We start from the raw sequence: 17,705 nt of genomic DNA, 5'->3' as shown, positions 1-17,705 counted from the left end.
CCTTTTGCCACTTCTTTCAACCCCCTCTCTCTGGCAACCACCAATCTGTTCTCTGTGTCTGAGTCTAGGTCCCTTTTGTTTTTTAGATTTTGTTTTTTAGATGTTTAAGTGAGATCATGTGGTATTTGTCTTTCTCTGGCTTATTTCACATAGCATAATATCCTCAAAGTCCCTCCATGTTGTCAAGGTGGCAAGATTTCAATCATTTATATGGCTCAGTTGTATTCCTTTATATATGTGTACTACATTTTCTTTATCCATTCATTTATGGGTGGACACTTAGGTTGTTTCCATATCTTGGCTATTGTACATAATGCTGCAGTGAACATCGGGGTGCAAAATGATGATTTTTATTTTCTTCAGATAGATACTCTGTAGTGTACTTGCTGAGTCATAAGGCAGTTATATTTCATAATTTTTGAAGATCCTCTATACTGTTTTGCATCATAGTTGCACCAATTTACATTCCCACCAGCAGAGTGTGGGGGTTCCTTTTTCTTCATATCCTTGCCAACACCTGTTTCTTCTTGCCTTTTTGTTTTGTTGATGGTTTTCTTGAGTGTGGAGAAGCTTTTTAGTTTGATGTAGTACCACACTCGTTTATTTTTGCTTTTGTTTCCCTTGCCTTTGCAGTATGATCCAAAAATAAATAAAATCACCAACACTGATGTCAAGATGCTTACCACCTGTATTGTCTTCTAGGAGTTTTATGGTTTCAGGTCTTTCATGTCTTTAACCCATTTTGAGATAATTTTTCTATATGGTGTAAGACAGTGGTCCAGTTCCATTCTTGGATGTAGCTGTCCAGGTTGCCCACTACTGTTTATTGAAAAGACTGTCCTTTCCCTCATTGTATGTTCTTGCTTCCTTTGTTGTAACTTAATTCACCATATATGTGTGCGTTTATTTCTGGGCTCTTCATTTTGTTCCAATTATGTGTGTGTGTTTATGCCAGTATTATACTTTTTAGATTCCATAGCTTTGTAGTATAGTATGAAATCAGGGAGTGTGATACCTGTGACTTTATTCTTTGTTTTCAAGATTGTTTTGGCTATTTGAGATCTTTTATGGTTCCAAAAAATTTTAGAATTATTTGTTCTAGTTCTGTGAAAAATTCCATTGGAATATTGATAGGGACTGCATTGAATCTGTAGATTGCTTTGGATCTTATGGACATGTTAACAATATTAATTCCTCCATTCCATGAGCACAGAATATCTTTTCATTTATTTATCTTATTCAGTTTATTTCATCAATGTCTTATAGTTTTTAGTGTACAGGTATTTCACCCCCCTTGGTTAAATTTATTTCTAGGTATTTTATTCTTTTTGATGCAGTCGTAAATGGGATTGTTAATTTCTCTTTCTGAGAGTTCATTGTTAGTATATAGTTTTGATTATTAAAACAATTTTTTTGGTGGCATCTTTAGGGTTTTCTGTATATAAAACCACATCGTCTGCAAACAGTGACAGTTTTGCTTCTTCCTTTTCAGTTTGGATGCCTTTTACTTTATTTTTTCTTGCCTAATTCCTCCAACTAGGACTTTTGAGAACGTTGACTTATTATTATATCCCTGAAATAAATAGCACTTAATCATGGTGTACGATTTCTTTAATGTATTGTTGAATTTAGTGTGCTAATATTTTGTTGAAGATTTTTGCACCTAGTCCATTAGGGATACTGGCGTGTGTGTGTGTGTGTGTGTGTGTGTGTGTGTGTGTGGTGTCCTTGTCTGGTGTTGATACCAGGGTATTGCAGGTCTCAAAAAATAGGTCTTTAGTATTTTAGAAGACTTTGAGAAGGATAACTATTAAATATTTGAATGTTTGGTAGAATTGACCAGTGAAATTTTGTTATTGAGAGGTTTTTGATGATGCAGTAAATCTCCTTACTAGTAATTGGTCTTTTCAGATTTTCTATTTCTTCATAAGTCAATCTTGGAAGATTGTAAATTTCTGGGAATTATCCACTTCTTCTTGGTTGTTGGTTTATAATTATTCATAGTTGTCTCTTAGGATTCTTTGTATTTTTGTATTTCTGTGGTATCAGTTATAACTTGTCTTTCATTTTTTATTTCATTTATTTGAGCTGTTCTCTTTTTTGGTAAGTCTGGCTAAAGACTGTCAATTTTGTTTATCTTTTCAAAGAACCAGCTCTTAGTTTCATTGATACTTTATATTGTTTTTTAGTACTATTTCATTTATTTCTACTCTTGTCTTTATTATTTTCTTCCTTCTAATAACTTTGGGCTTAGTTTTTCTTTTTCTAGTTCCTTTAGGTGTAAGGTTAGATTTTTTTTTTTAAACTGCTCCAGTCAGTGAAAGTGAAATTTTATTGAGGCCCCAGGCAGTGTATTTTTCAATTCAGTTATTATATTCTTCAGCTCTGTTACTTCTCTTTGGTAGTTTCTTACACTGTCTCTTTGTTGAAGTTCTCCTTATGTTCATTCATTCTTCTCTCAAGTTCAGTAAGCATCTTTATGACAAGTACCTTGAATTCTTTATCAGGTAGATTACTTATCTCTCTATCATGAAGGTCTTTTTCTGAGGTTTTATCTTGTTCTTTCATTTAGAGCCTGTTTCTCTGTTTCCTACTTTTACTTGACTCTTTGTTTCTATGCTTTAGGCCAAGCAGTCACCTCTCTGAGTCTTAAAGGAGTGGCTTTGTGTAGGTGATGAATTTTCAATCTTGAGATGGAAAGGAGCTAGGGCTCCTTGTAGTCTCTTGAGTTTTTGTGATTGTCTAAACAGTCTGATTTATTCTTGATTATTCCCCATTGTTGAGGGGGTACCAAGGCCTGTCAGTGTTCCAAGGGGAGGAATCTCATTTAGTACCTCATTTAAGGCTGATTGGAAGTCAGACCCTCAGGCAGCAGCTTTTAAAGTATGCAAATATATACATCTATAGTCATAATCCTCACTGGCCTCTGGACCAGCAGTTTTGGAGGTGTCCCCTAGATGATAGTTGCAAAAAATAGGGGCTCCGGATAGATGCAAAAACTTTCTGGGAAGTTTTGTTGAGTCAGAGTGAGGCCAAGGTGTTACACAAGGATGATGTCTCCCTGTTTACATTCCCTGGAACCATGTCATTAGCTGCTAAAATGTGTGAGAACTCTGAAGTCTGACCCGAGGCTGATCCTCCAGGCTAAGTAAACAGGCCTTTTTCATAGAAAGACAGAAGCTGTGTTTCAGTCTGCCCTTCCTGCAGTGCCCCCGGGAGGGGGTGGGGTGCTGGCCTACCAAGAACTGTCTTACCTATTGTTACATGCCCATGGAGATCAGAACGCCAGATTCCTTGGCATCTAGTGTCAGATGATCAAAGGGCACCCCTGTGTGGATTGTGCACACAGACTGGCTTTAGTTAGGCAACTGGAGGGTGTAGGGGATGGGGCACATTCACCAACTCCAGAAAGGCAGTGGGAAAGACAGTAAAACCTTGGTTTGTGAGCATAATTCCTTCTGGAAATATGCTTGTAATCCAAAGCACTTGTAGATCAAGTGAATTTCCCTTAAGAAATAATGGAAACTCAGATGATTTATTCTACAACCCCAAAATGTTCATATAAAAATGGTTACAATACTGTAATATAATACAAAATAATAAAGAAAATACAAAATATAAAGAAAAATAAACAAATTAATTTGTACTTACCTTTGAAAACCTTTGTGTCTTGTGTGAGGGAGATAAGAGAGAGGGGGGTTATTATGTAGAAGGACTTTCACTTTCATTAGCTGAATCACTGCTATCTGTTGGCTCAAAGGAATCTTTTTCCACATCAGGGGACATTGTATATGCTCACACAGATGCTGACTACAGAACAGTATTAGTAAACTCTTGACATACACTGTATTTAATGTAACTGGCAATAAGGCAGCAGAGGAAAGGGTCTATATCTGCAGGCATTCTGACCTAGAATGAGGCAAAGCATTCCTAAGCACACTCTTGTATGGAAAAGCAAAGGACTGTCCATAGGTGCTTTGAAGGGACAAAAAATACACTAGTGCCTGTTGTGGGCACCTTTCAATGTTCTGAAAAATCACTTACTTCTGCCCAACACCATGACCTGAGACTGAGCATCCGAGCATGGGAGACAGTCACCCACAATCCCAGAGAGAGAGAGAGAGAGAGAGAGAGAGAGGAACCTTTGGCTCAGTTGTGATTATGTGACCTTTAGCATCACGTACTACTTGTATTCCAAGACATCGATCGTTTATCAAGTTAAAATTTATTAGAGATGTTTGTTCATCTTGAGGAACACTCGCAGAACCAGTTACTTACTCGCAATCCAAGGTTTTACTGTTTCTTAATTATGCATGCTGGTGGGCTTCCGGAATGCAGTGAGAGAGTGTCTTGTCCATGAGCATGCACTGGCTTTAGCCTGGGAGTGGGAGAATGCCCTGACCACTCACACTTGCCAGCCCCATCCAGGGAGTAGGATAGTGCTTCAGGCATTCATGCTCTCTGACTTCAGCAAGGCAGCAGGATAGTGTTATGACTACTAACCCCTACTGTCTTAGCAAGGCAGTCAGGGTAGGTAGAGAGTGCAAAAATGGCAACCACCTGTACCTCCATCTTTGGGGAGAGTTTCATCTGTCCCCTGTCCCTCTAGCAGATGCTGTTAGATTAGCAAATTAATCTCCTTTCCATACTGTCTAGGCACTTTTCAAATTGCTATTTTTTCACTGGGTCTTGGAGCAAGTGAGACCACCCATGAGCCCTTTAAAAAGGGAAACTCCATTTCCTGTAGCACTTTGGTTCCCTTGGATGTCAGCCCCATTGGCTTTCTAAGCCAGATGTTTTGAGGGCTTATGTCTCTGGCCAGATCCCAAAGGTTGGGCAGGGCACCACCCCTTCCTGTGGGAAAAGTGCCAGGCCGGTGAGATCCCTCTCTGTTGTGGGGTTATAGCCCTAAAGATTTTTTTAAATGTTTATTTATTTTTAAGAGAGAGAGACAGAGTGCAAGCAGGAGAGGGGTAGAGAGAGAGGGAGGGAGACACAGAATCCGAAGCAGCCTCTAGGCTCCAGGCTGCCAGCTCAGAGCCCGATGCAAGGCTCCAACCCACAGACTGCGAGATCATGACTTGGGCTGAAGTCATACGCTTAACTGAATGTGCCACCCAGAGACCCCAGGATGGGGTTTTTGATGAGACTGTGTATCTGCCTCTCCCATCCTGCCTGATGTGATCTTTCTATCCTTTTTTTGTAGAGAGCAGTTCAACCAGTTCTCAAATTTTTTTCAGAGAGAAATGATCCATTTGTAGCTATATAAGTAGTGTGTCTGTGGGAGTAGTTGAGTTCAAACTCTTCCTATGCTACTGTATCACAGAACTCTTTTAGTTAATTTTAAAATTTTCAGTTTATACTGAATCTTGTTTTCAATTGATAATGTTTGGATTTTGGATAATTTCTAAGGAAGATAAAATACTGAAACTTTGGTCATCATGCATGGTTTTAGTATACACATACATATATTTAATATATATGTGTACATATTTAATATATAATATGTACCTATTTAATATATGTTACTTATATCTGTTTTTTCTTATTTATATTTTATACATTTGCTATACCTTTCTCTGGTGAATACTGTGATATGCCACACAGATCTCCCTTTAGGATAAAATATTTATATTCATGCAGGAGCTGAGAGTGCTACTAAAAGAAGGCCCTTAGCCCATTAGTTGGAGTGCCTCAGCTTTAGAAACCTGACTTGCCCATGGTCTTACCTCCTTCCAGAGGCAGCTTGTGCAGCTTGTATTTGATAACTACTCAAACGTGGATTGATGGAGGTCTTTTAGGTCATCTTGGGACAGCTCTCAATAGCCATCCCGGTCCTGGGGTATGTGGCCACCTGGAGCTTTCAGTGGATCTGCTTCCCAGGTCTTCCTTCTCCCCCTGCCTGGTACTGTTTCCTTCCACTCCCTTCCAAGGTCTTGATCATAAATGTATTTCCTGATAATCATCCTTCATGATCATATGCATATCAGGATCTGCATCCTGGGGAATCCAGGCTAGGGCACTTTCAGTCATCTATCTACCTACCTACCTATCATTATCATCATCATCATCATCATCATCATCACCATCACCATCATCTACCTATCCACTGTAAGAAAGTGTGTGCATCATGTGCATTTATAAAATTTTTGGAATACTAAATGCATGTATATTACAGCTCTCAATTACCTACTCTCTGAAGTAAAAATTACTTTGTTAAAACTTATAATGCGCCTGAGCCACTTTATCCTGAACAACAGTGCTAAAGAAATATAACTATATATTGGGGCGCCTGGGTGGCTCAGTCGGTTAAGCAGCCAACTTCGGCTCAGGTCATGATCTCGTGGTCCATGAGTTCAAGCCCCCTGTCGGGCTCTGTGCTGACCACTCAGAGCCTGGAGCCTGTTTCAGATTCTGTGTCTCCCTCTCTCTCTGACCCTCCCCCATTCATTCTCTGTCTCAAAAATAAACGTTAAAAAAAATAGAAATATGACTATATATGGGTATGAGATGTGTTTTGTTTATCAAAGGAAAATATGATCTAATGGGTCATGTAGAAACACAGAACAGTCTGTATCCTCATAGGTCTTGAGAATGTAACAGAGAATTTTACTGAAGAAACAAATCAGAAATGTGAGGATAATACTTGGCAGAAACTGCTGAAAACAAAGTTTAGATAGAATTCTCGCATACCTCAGCATCAATTTAGGAAGGATGACTGATGTTAATTACCACTATCTTTCTTATTTCGCAGTATCTGTCAAAGGAGGGGTATTGAGTGTGTTTATTTTTCAAAGGACAGAAAACTGATGCAGTTGGTGAGGCCCTAACTCAGATTTATCCGTTACTGTTTTGCATGTATCATACAGAGTCAGAGCCTTATAACTATCACTGTTTTTATAGGAATCTTTAGCAAGTTTTGTAATTTCTGTTAATTCAAATTCCCTCAGACCTGACCTCTACTTATCACGTCTGCTTCATCTCTTATGCTCGTTTTCCTACCCACACCCTGCCACCCACCACCAAAAGCACACATGTAGCTTCTGTTGGTAGAATACTCTTTGTGTTCTTGCACGAAGACACAGTGAGGCGGTGAGAATGCATCTAGTCTAGCACTGCATTTATTCTGTCAATTCCAAACTGTGTGACTATGGTAAATTACTCTATCACCCTGTGCTTCAGTTTCCTCATTTGTAAACTTAGAACAATGTTACTACCTCATTTGGTTGTGAAAGGATTAAGTGGTGAATGCTTCATTCGTGGTAGCTCAGAATTTCTTTGGTGCTCTATCCTTTGGTAGCAAGGACATATTCCTACTCAGGGACTCTTCTGCTCCATTTTGCACTCCAAATCTGTTACTCTTTTTGGAACTATATTTAATGTGTGTGCTTAAACATTTCAGTTCTGCTTTATGAATATGTATGATAACAGGAATTCATTTTGATAGAGTACTTGCACATGTTGATTACTGCATAGCTTTTGAAAAATTAATAACAATTATATTAAAAATGTTCCAGTTGCCTACAGATAACATCGATGCCTGAAAGTATCTCTACGAATTTTATACTGAACAACTGAGAGGTATATGTGAATTTGTTTCTTCCTGTAAAAAAGAAAAAAAAGATGTGTAAAGGCTCAAAGAAAAGTCTCTTTCATTTTACCTTGATTGGTTCACTACAGGGAGAACATTCTGGAATTCTCTGGAAGTTCATCCCAGGTATGACTCAAGAGGAGGGCTGAACTGTTTGAAGAGACAGAATTGTCCTTTCACATTCAGTTCCTTGCTCTGGTTGTTATCACCTCTAACAGGATCTCTGTGTACTCAGTCCTGCTGCTGTGGCCATGTCTCTCACAAACTGCAAAAGAAGTACATATTTGTTTTTCCAGGGATTAATGACATTCTTCTTTGTCTAAGTAATGAATTTGACATCGCATCTTTTAAACTTGGGCATTAGTTAATTGCTATAATGCATCTAACAATGTGATTAAAGCTCATTTCCATTAGATCAATTGTCTGATTAATTGGTTACCAGTTAGCCTCCCCAGGTACAGTTTTTCTCTTCCAAGCACTAAAAATAACATCTTTACAGGATCCTCCAGAATGCATACTGTAAACCAGTTGCCACAGCCAAAATGGGATTATTTATTCAAGCATTTTATTGGCATCTGAATGTTTGACAGCTGTGGCAAATAGCATAACAAATATAGGGAAACGTTTTGAATGTGATTTTTCCTCTTTTGACACTTAATTTTGCTGTCACACATTCACTTCAAAACCCTCACTGTGATATACAGAATCCCAAAACATTCCCTTCATCTATTTGTTTTCCTTATTTCCACATTAGCTTTCCTTTGACTTCCCACAGACACTGTACTCTATTCACTTTTCTTCACATTTAAATCTTTATTTTTCTAATCCCTGTGCATAAAAATGAATAAAACAAAACATTTGTCAGTTAACTAAAAGACCACCCACATTTACATATAGGTACTCTTGTAAATATATAAAACCCAAGACTGTCACCTGGTTCTTTTCTGCTCACTCAACAGATCAGTCAATATATCCTCATATTTGTCATTTTCTTATCATTCTTTCTCTACTGTTTCACTCTGGGCCTTATTATCATCTGCTCATATGACTGCAGTAGCTTCTTAGCTGGTCTCCTGTCTCTAGTTTTTCCTGTTTCTAGTTTCTTCTATTTATCAGGGCCAGTGTAACTTCCCATTTGCATCTTGGTCATTTCTTTGCTTAAAAATTGGTAGTGGCTGGGGTGCCTGGGTAGCTCAGTCGGTTAAGTATCGTTCTCTTGATTTCAGCTCAGGTCATGATCTCAGGGTTTGTAAGATTGAGCCCCGTGTTTGAGATTCTCTCTCTCCCTCTCTCTCTGCCCCTCCCCTGTTTGTCGTTTCTTTCTCTCTCAAAAAAATAAACATTTAAAAAATTGGTAGTGCCTATTAAATAATATATAAATAATGTGTATAAATAATCTATTTTATCAAAATGAAACTTTTTAGCTCTTCAGACTTAAAGTCAAGTACTGAGTCTGGCCAGTGTAATGTGGGCAGAGATGATGTGCTCATCTCCATGCCTGGACCACAAAACTCTCCACACCACTGGTCATATGCTTTTTCCCTTCCATCATCTGTTGGCTGAATGTAGGGAATTCAGCCCACAACTTTGAGGTGATGAGGGTAGAAGAACCAATAGATTAAAAAGATGAGGGTCCTTGAATGACTTCATCGTGTGGAGCTCTTTGCCCCAAATTCCACACCTTACATAAGCAAGAAAGAAAATTCTATTTTATGAAGACAGTGACACTTTTGGGAGTATTTGTTGAAGCAGTCAGCCAGTTAGCCTAATAAATATCGATTATGCAATAACAGTGTTGTCAGTGCAAATCAAGATTAACAAACTTGTTGGCAGGTTAATATGTGGGTTTGGAACTTTTTTATATAGTACTTTCATTAGTTCCCTGTGTATGGCTTTTGAATATAATAGTCTTTTATTTTTATAATTCTTTAAGCAAATGATTTTCAATCTTGTTTTGGAGCATTCAAAAATGCCCATTCATTTGTTTATTCATTCATGCACGCAACGAACATTTATTTAACATCTACTTTGTCCCAGGTATTTGTATTTATACAAAGAAAAAAGGGGATAAAGTTATATTTTAAATTAAAAAAAACTTAATGGGTTATATTACAGTTTGACTTATGGATTATATTACAGTTTTACCTTGAGCCCATTTACTACTTAATTTTTATGCTTACTGTAAAACCTCAACAACATTATCACTCCTTTGAGAATCCCAAGTGCTTAGAGTCTTATCTAAGACTTATCTGAGACAGCCAGAATTGTTCTGCTGCCTGATCCTTCTCAGGGTTTGATGCTAATGAAAGAGGTTTTTTTTGTTGTTGTTTTGTTTTGTTGTTTGTTTAGTCTTTATTTAGTTTAGTTTGTTTTGTATTTTGTTTTTAGGCATCCCTTTCATGACTTCAGCATTTTGATGGTACTACCCTGATAAAGAAACCAGCTCCTGTCACTTCTGGAAGTTGAACTTTTGAAGTTAGGTAAGTAGGCCTAGGGACAGGGGAAGGAAATCACATCTGACATGGGCCTGCACTGGAGTTGTCATTCTTGGCCATTTCTACTTTGAACTGTCCTTCTCTCTGTCATATGATAAAGTCTGTCTCTCTTACCCAAGGGTTTAAAACTGACATTTACTAGCTCACCACATTGGATTCCACATTTTGGACAAAATACAAAGGTGTCAAGAGGGTCTTGACACTATTTCAAAATCCTGTTTTGCTTCCTAATAGCACCAGTGGTTCATTCTTCACATTTCCTGCTTGGAAAATATGTATGCCAAGAGCTTTAGGCTTGACTCCTAGGTTACTAAAAATAAAATGCTGATTCATCATTTAATGGGTCAGTTTTGTCAATGCCATTCTTGGGTGTTTATAAGATTGTTAAGCAATCCCTTGTGTCTTTCACAGCCTATCTGAATGTATAGGAATTGAAGCATGTCAAGAAAGGTTAAGAGAGGGGAGAGGGATATAAAAAGAAGCCTGAAGTTTGGTTTGTGAGCTTGGCTCTGGAACCAGACTTGAAGGCTCTAGGGACAAGCTACCATAGACACTGCGTTGGTAGCCTTCTGTGTTTCTCCTGTACTTTAATGGGCTCAGTAAGACGATGACACTTATCCTATGCATTGTTATTAGTTGTTTCTTTTTCATGCTTCAAGAAAAGGACCCTGTATTAACTTTGAATTTTGAAACAAACATATTCAGTAAAGCTTTGGGAGTGAATAAGTGAAGTGACCTTTACATTTGATCATCACTGTAGTCTAATAGGATGATATAATTGAGTTATAGACTTAGTCACTCCAAGAGCACTGATTTCCCACTTAGGCCTTGATAAAATGAGGGTAGGAAAGGAAAAAAAAAAAGTAGCAAGAAAAAGGAGTGAAGGATAGAACAGTGTAAATGGGGAGGGATAGTTGAAGGTTTTTTCATTACACTAAAGAGAACAGAAGAGATCCAAAGGCGAGAGGAGATAGGATTTATAGATGCAGATAGAGAAAAGGCTTTGAAAGAGATTAAAATGTTGGTGGAATCAGCCAGTAAGCATTCAGGATTATAGTCAAGTAGTTCTCCGACCTATCTAATAGGATGTTGTGAAGATGTAGTGGAGTAAACCACAGAGTTCCTCGGAGGGAGGCTGTGCTGTAGATAAGAAGGTCCCATTATTCCATATTATTATTTTCCTTTCATGTTGGGCGGATGTACCAGTGACAGTTGGAGTTTCCTTTCAGCCAAATAGCTCCCATATGCTACATAATGCTGCTGCTGATTAAAATCCTATGGAAGATTCAGGCTGTATCCGGAACAATAGCAGTCTGAATTCGATTTATCAGTCTTCTGGGGAAGTAAAGATAATCAAATTTCCCCTTTCAGCAACTTTGGGGCCAAGCCATTTGCTGAGATGACAATGGATGTGAGTCGAACACTTTCAGTTTGTACACCTGCTGCCTGTTAATCACAAGTTTCTGACATTGTGCTTCCCCCACCCCCATTCACATCTTACGGGCTTTGTCATTTAAAGGCAAGGGCACTTCTGTAAAAACTAGTTACAGAAACATGCATGAAAAATTAGGGAGGTCACCAGGAAGACAAAGTTATGGGTAATGTGAGGAAAAACACAATCTTCAGTCACAGAAATCTAGGTTCTAATATGCTTTTTAACTTATTAGTATGTGACCTGGACAAATGATTTAAGTCCTTTGAACTTTGTTTTCTTCCCTGTAAAATGGGGATAATGTTGTGGATGTGAGAGGATTGCCTTGTGCATTAAATTACATAAGTTATGTTTTTTGGGTTTTGACTTTTAACGTTTATTTATTTATTTTGAGAGAGCAGAGACAATGAGAGTGGAGGAGGGGCAGAGAGAGAGGAAGAGAGAGAATCCCAAGCAGGCGATGTGGGGCTCAAACCTATAAAACTGAGATCATGACCTGTGCTGAAACCAAGTCAGACCCTTAGCCGACTGAGCCACGCAGGCGCCCCTGTTTTTGTTTCTTAATGTTTATTTATTTACTTTTGAGAGAGAGAGAATGTGCATGTGCATGGGAGAGGCAGAGAGTGACAGAGAGAGAGAATTCCAAGCAGGCTTCTTGCTGTCATTACAGAGCCCAACACGGGCTCAAAACCTATGAATGGTGAGACTACGACCTGAGCCAAAATTGAGACTTGGATGCTTAACTGACTGATCCACTCAGTCACCCCAAATTACATAGGTTATGTTTTGCAGTGCATTCTGGAAAAATCCAGGTAGTGAGAACTGAAAAAAAAAAAAAACTCTTGACATGAACACTCCATTGAACATTCCATTGAATGAAAGACTTGGCCAAACTTTAACATGGCTTCTAGTACCTAAGGTCTTATGTCGCTGGGACAATCCTGCTTCTTTCAGACCTTCTATCTGGAAAAACTCAGGGCTTAGAATATACTGTTTGTTATAGGCAACACCTGATCTTGCTTTCTTACAGCATTTACTAAAAAAGCCTTATAATTGTAAATCCTTCTCTGACCCTTTGTGATGTGAATGTTATTTTCTACAATTTAGGAGTATCTTTCTCAAGGACCTAAAAGTCATTCCTTTGAAATGCAATCATCAGGAAAAAGAGCACTTTTTTTTCCCCCAGTCTCTTTGGAAGGAAAAAATCCTAACTTCATAATTGTCAGGTAGCAGAGACAATTGGCTGGCCTAATCACATTTGCACTGCCAGCCCTTTGTAATTTTGAGTCCCCACTTGGTTCCCTTCTCTACACCCTCATTCTCCCCTTAATGCCCAATCCTACTAAATGGGAGAAGCCATTTGCAAATAATATATCCAATAAGAGGTTAATATCCAAAATTTGTACAACTCAACATCAAACGTACAAAGTACAAAAATTAAAAAGTGGGCAAAGGAACTGACAAATGAAAAGATGCTCAACATCACTAATCATCAGGGAAATGTAAATCAAAAATACAATGAGATATTGCCTCATACTAGTCAGAATGGCTAGTGTCCAAAAGATAAGAAAAAAACAAATATTGGTGAGGATGTGGAGAAAAGGGAACCCTTGTGCATTGTTTGTGCAAAGGTACATCGGTGCAGCAAGTATGGAAAACACTATGGAGGTTCCACAAAAAATTAAAAATTGAAATATTGCACCTAGAATCCCACTTATGAGTATTTACCCAAAGAAAACAAAAATAAAAACACTATTTTGAAAAGATGTATGCACCCTTATGTTGATTACAGCATTATTTACAATAGCCAGATATGGAAACAACCAAAGTGTCCATTGATACATGAATGGATAAAGGCTATGAAGTATATATACACAATAGAATACATTTCAGCCATAATAAAGAACAAAATTGTGCCATTTGTCACAACATGAATAGACCTAGAGGGCATTATGCTAAGTGAAATAAGTCAGGTGGAAAAAGACAAATACTGTATGATTTCACTTACATGTGGAATGTAGATAAACAACATAAACACAACCCTTCACACACACACACACACACACACACACATACACACACAAAACAAAAAACCAAAAAACCCAGTAACAACCTCATAAACACAGAGAATAAACTGTTAGTGTCAGAGAGGAGTGGGTGGGGAATGAACAAAATAGGTGGAGGGGATTAAGAGGTACAAAATTTCAGTAATAAATAAGTCACAAGGATAAAAAGTACAGCATAGGGAATACAGTCAATAATATTGTAATAACTTTGTATGGTGATTGCACTTATTGTTGTGAGCATTTTATAATATATATAAATGTCAAATCACTATTGTACACATGAAACTTATATATTATATATCAACTCTACTTCAATTAAGAAAAATGCCCAGTCACCTCTGTGCAAATTAAACTAGAGCTCGGCTCTTTCCCCTACTGTCAGTATTTTCTGAATAAAATCTGTTTTCACTGCTTTAACTGATGTCTGGTTTTGTTTATCTTTGACAGTAGAGGCTGGCTTTGTGGTGACATCTATCAACCCCCCTGCCCTCTGATCTCTTTTTGTGGTGTGTGTGTGTGTGTGTGTGTGTGTGTGTGTGTATGTGTGTGTGTTCTCAAGGACAGGGTAAGGCTGAGTCTTGTCAGGAAAGATCACGGGAAGAAATTGGGAAAATGTGAGAAGGTTGTTGTCTGTTTCCTGACTCTGATTCTGGGCAGTAGGCCTGGGGGCTAGTTTGTACACATAAATTTTTCAGAGGCCAGAAATACAACTTAAACAAGCTTTCATTATTTTAGCTTAAACCAAAATAGAATTTAACGTGGATCAAGCTTTAGGCAAGGCTAGATGCAGAGATTTAAAGGATGAAATTAGGACTCTGTTTCTCCCTCAAGATCATGCTGTCCAATAAAATGCTTTGTTCAATACAATAGTCCATGCAATTATTGAGCACTTGAAGTGTGGCTAATAGCAACTAAGGAAATGAATGTTTCAATTTAATTTTAATGAATTCAAGTGTAAAAAGCCACATGTGGCTGGTGGCTAATCTATTAGATGGCACAACTCTAAGTCATGCTGTGCTTCCCTCTCCTTGGTTTTATTCTCAGACTGTCTTCATATGGTGTCAAGATGGCCCCTGGAAACTCCACACTTAGCTGATCCTTAAAATTATGATGTTGCAGAAAGATAGAACCCATCTTGTATTCAGCAGCCTCATCAACTCCTGAGAAGGAGGTTGCTTAGATAAGTCATGATGTGCAAGAGGATGGACACTTTCATGGTCCAACCTGAGTTACAACCTGCTGTGGCCATTACATTCACTGCCCTTCCAGGATTGCTTTGATGTCAGGAGGGACAGTTATCAAGTGGTGGTTAAAGCACTTCATGAGACAGGACAAAAGTAGTAATGCCCCATGAGCTTGGTGACAAAGTGCCACACATGGTTAAGGTTTGTAGCATCACCACAAAGAGGATTTGACATCTAAAGTCCTGGGCAGGCAGCAGTAGAAACTACACAGTCTATAGAGCAATGTCCTCAAAACTACAGTAGCAGTAGCATCTAAGGCACATTTCAAGAAACCTCATGTGCACAGAGCATTAAAAAGGGCAGGAGAGTGAAAGACAATGAAAACATGGTGGATGCCATATGGCTTCTCTAGCTAGTATTCTACTTCATGAGCACATGATAAACAGTTTGCAGGAACTTTCAGGGTACTGGGGAGAGTTTGGTAAATTGGAGATGATACAGGAAATAAGGCTTTACTATTAATGTGACAATAGCCATGTTCAAGGGCTGGTAAAGCTGTGACATTTGGATTACACACTAAGTAATTTTAAATTATTAAGTGCTTGAATTTTACCTGCCATTACCAGCATATATGCCCGCGTGCACACGCACACACACACACACACACACACACACACACACACTGCCTTCATTCCTCTTTGAATAAGAGTTTTCTAGGGGCGCCTGGGTGGCTCAGTCGGTTAAGCAGCCGACTTCAGCTCAGGTCATGATCTTGCGGTCCGTGGGTTTGAGCCCCGCGTCAGGCTCTGTGCTGACAGCTCAGAGCCTGAAGCCCGTTTCAGATTCTGTGTCTCCCTCTCTCTGACCCTCCCCTGTTCATGTTCTCTCTGTCTCTCCCTGTCTCAAAAATAAATAAAATGTTAAAAAAAAATTTTTAAGTAAGAGTTTTCTGTGCCTTATTGGTATTGGAGGTATAAAGAGGCATGTTAGAGTTAACTTCAGGATTTAGCTTATCCTTTTTTTTTTTTTAATTTTTTTTTTCCAACGTTTATTTATTTTTGGGACAGAGAGAGACAGAGCATGAACGGGGGAGGGGCAGAGAGAGAGGGAGACACAGAATCGGAAACAGGCTCCAGGCTCTGAGCCGTCAGCCCAGAGCCCGACGCGGGGCTCGAACTCACGGACCGCGAGATCGTGACCTGGCTGAAGTCTGACGCTTAACCGACTGCGCCACCCAGGCGCCCCTTAGCTTATCCTTTATAACTATGGCAGCTCATTTTCTGAAACCCTACGAGTTAGAAAAATTCATTGTTGAGAATATTGGAAGTAAATCTATAGACCAGGACTAACATTCAGCTTTGTACAACAGTATTAGCCATATCAGCGTGAAAATGTAAAAATGATTTTGGACTAGTTTATATGCTTCCTTTAGTCCCTCAGGTTTTCTTTTCTCCTTATTGCTTCAGCCACTCTTGCCTCTTGCCACAATCCAGCAATTGAAGAGTTAATTTTCAACACAGGCAGGGTCCCCAGGATACTCCAAGATACTATTCTAAACCAGCCTGATTCAGATTGATCAGTGCTCTTGATGATCATTTTCTCTAAAATCTGAATTGTTAAACACCTTCCCAAGGAGACCCAAGATGACCAGTTTATGCTCTTCCAGCATTGTATTCCGCTTGTGTCTACGCATCCACCTAAATTGTTACTGATTTGCTCTTTTGATCACAGAAACAAACAGTAATGGAATATTTAAGACACTAACTTCCTTATTTTGGGAAAACACAAAGTCTGCTTTATATAAGATAACTATAATAAAACAACAACAACAACAAAAGGAGTTAAAATTTTATTGTGTGCTGATGCAGTCTACAGTGAAAATTTGAGAAAATATTCAAGTATGAAAGGAGGCCATCTTATCTAAAAAGAACTGCCATTGGTAGCTGTAAGTTACAGTCATGATTAAAACTTTATGCATGGATAGGAGATACAATCACCTGAGACAAAAACTGTGATCAATAGGATTTATCATTTCTGGTTGTATGAGCCTGAAATCTTTGCCTTGCAGTTAACCATGGGGTCACAGGTAGAGAAATTCATGGTGTGATTGGCTGAAGATGCTCATATTCTCTGTTTAGAACACATATGTCTATTCACATTGTTATCTTGATGGTATAAAGTGTCTTGCCAAATATATCCATATGCACACACACACATGCATGCACATGCACACATACACACGTGAATATACACAATTACAGTTATTGGAATATATAGTTTTATTTAGTTAGGTCACGATTAAACTGTTCATGGAGATTTTTGTGGCAGCTGAGTGATGCAAACATTTGAAAACCTCGTGGCCTTAAGACACGTGGCCTTAAGACAGATTGGATTAGCAATTGTGCAGTCAAATACTCTACCACTGAGCTATACTCCCGCTGGGTTAGTAATTCTGAAGACAACTGTAGCTGTTACTAAGCCTAAACCCTTGAGGGAACCAGAGAATTTTTCAGCTTTAGAGCACTAGTAATATGAATACATTGTTTTGCAGTGTTTTGATTTTGGTTTTGGTTTAAATTTTTGAGGCACCTGGGTGGTTCAGTCAGTTGAGCGTGCAACTGTTGATTTTAACTCAGGTCATGATCTCACGGTCCTGAGATCGAGGCCCTTGTCAGACTCTGTGCTGGGTGTGGAGCCTGCTTGAGGTTCTCTCTCTCCTTCTCCCTCTACTCCTCCCCTGCTTGTGCTCTCTCTCACTCTCTCTCCCTCTTTAAAAAAATAAAAATAAAAGTAAAACTTTTGAGAACTTCTGCAGTATGAGTCTCAACTTTTTTGTCAGCTAATAGACACATCGTGCTGAAGATGAAGCAGTGGATTCAAATAGGTTCTTGACTTCATTTTTCTATTTTAGACCATCTTTTCTGTTTTCAGATGTGT

General features: G+C 38.6%; 1 long non-coding RNA gene across 4 annotated transcripts in view; it reads left to right on the top strand.

The window, feature by feature from the left end:
• LOC123379940 overlaps positions 1-17,705 on the top strand; it is a 216,285-nt gene that overhangs the window by 155,974 nt on the left and 42,606 nt on the right. For all 4 annotated transcript variants that reach the window (XR_006585025.1, XR_006585023.1, XR_006585024.1 and 1 more), the window contains exon 5: positions 9,980-10,071. This is a non-coding gene — a long non-coding RNA (uncharacterized LOC123379940). The remainder of the gene's footprint in view (positions 1-9,979; positions 10,072-17,705) is intronic.

This window comes from Felis catus, chromosome C2 (assembly GCF_018350175.1).
Source record: "Felis catus isolate Fca126 chromosome C2, F.catus_Fca126_mat1.0, whole genome shotgun sequence".
Taxonomy (NCBI): domain Eukaryota; kingdom Metazoa; phylum Chordata; class Mammalia; order Carnivora; family Felidae; genus Felis; species Felis catus.
This window is presented reverse-complemented; position numbering and strand designations above follow the sequence as displayed.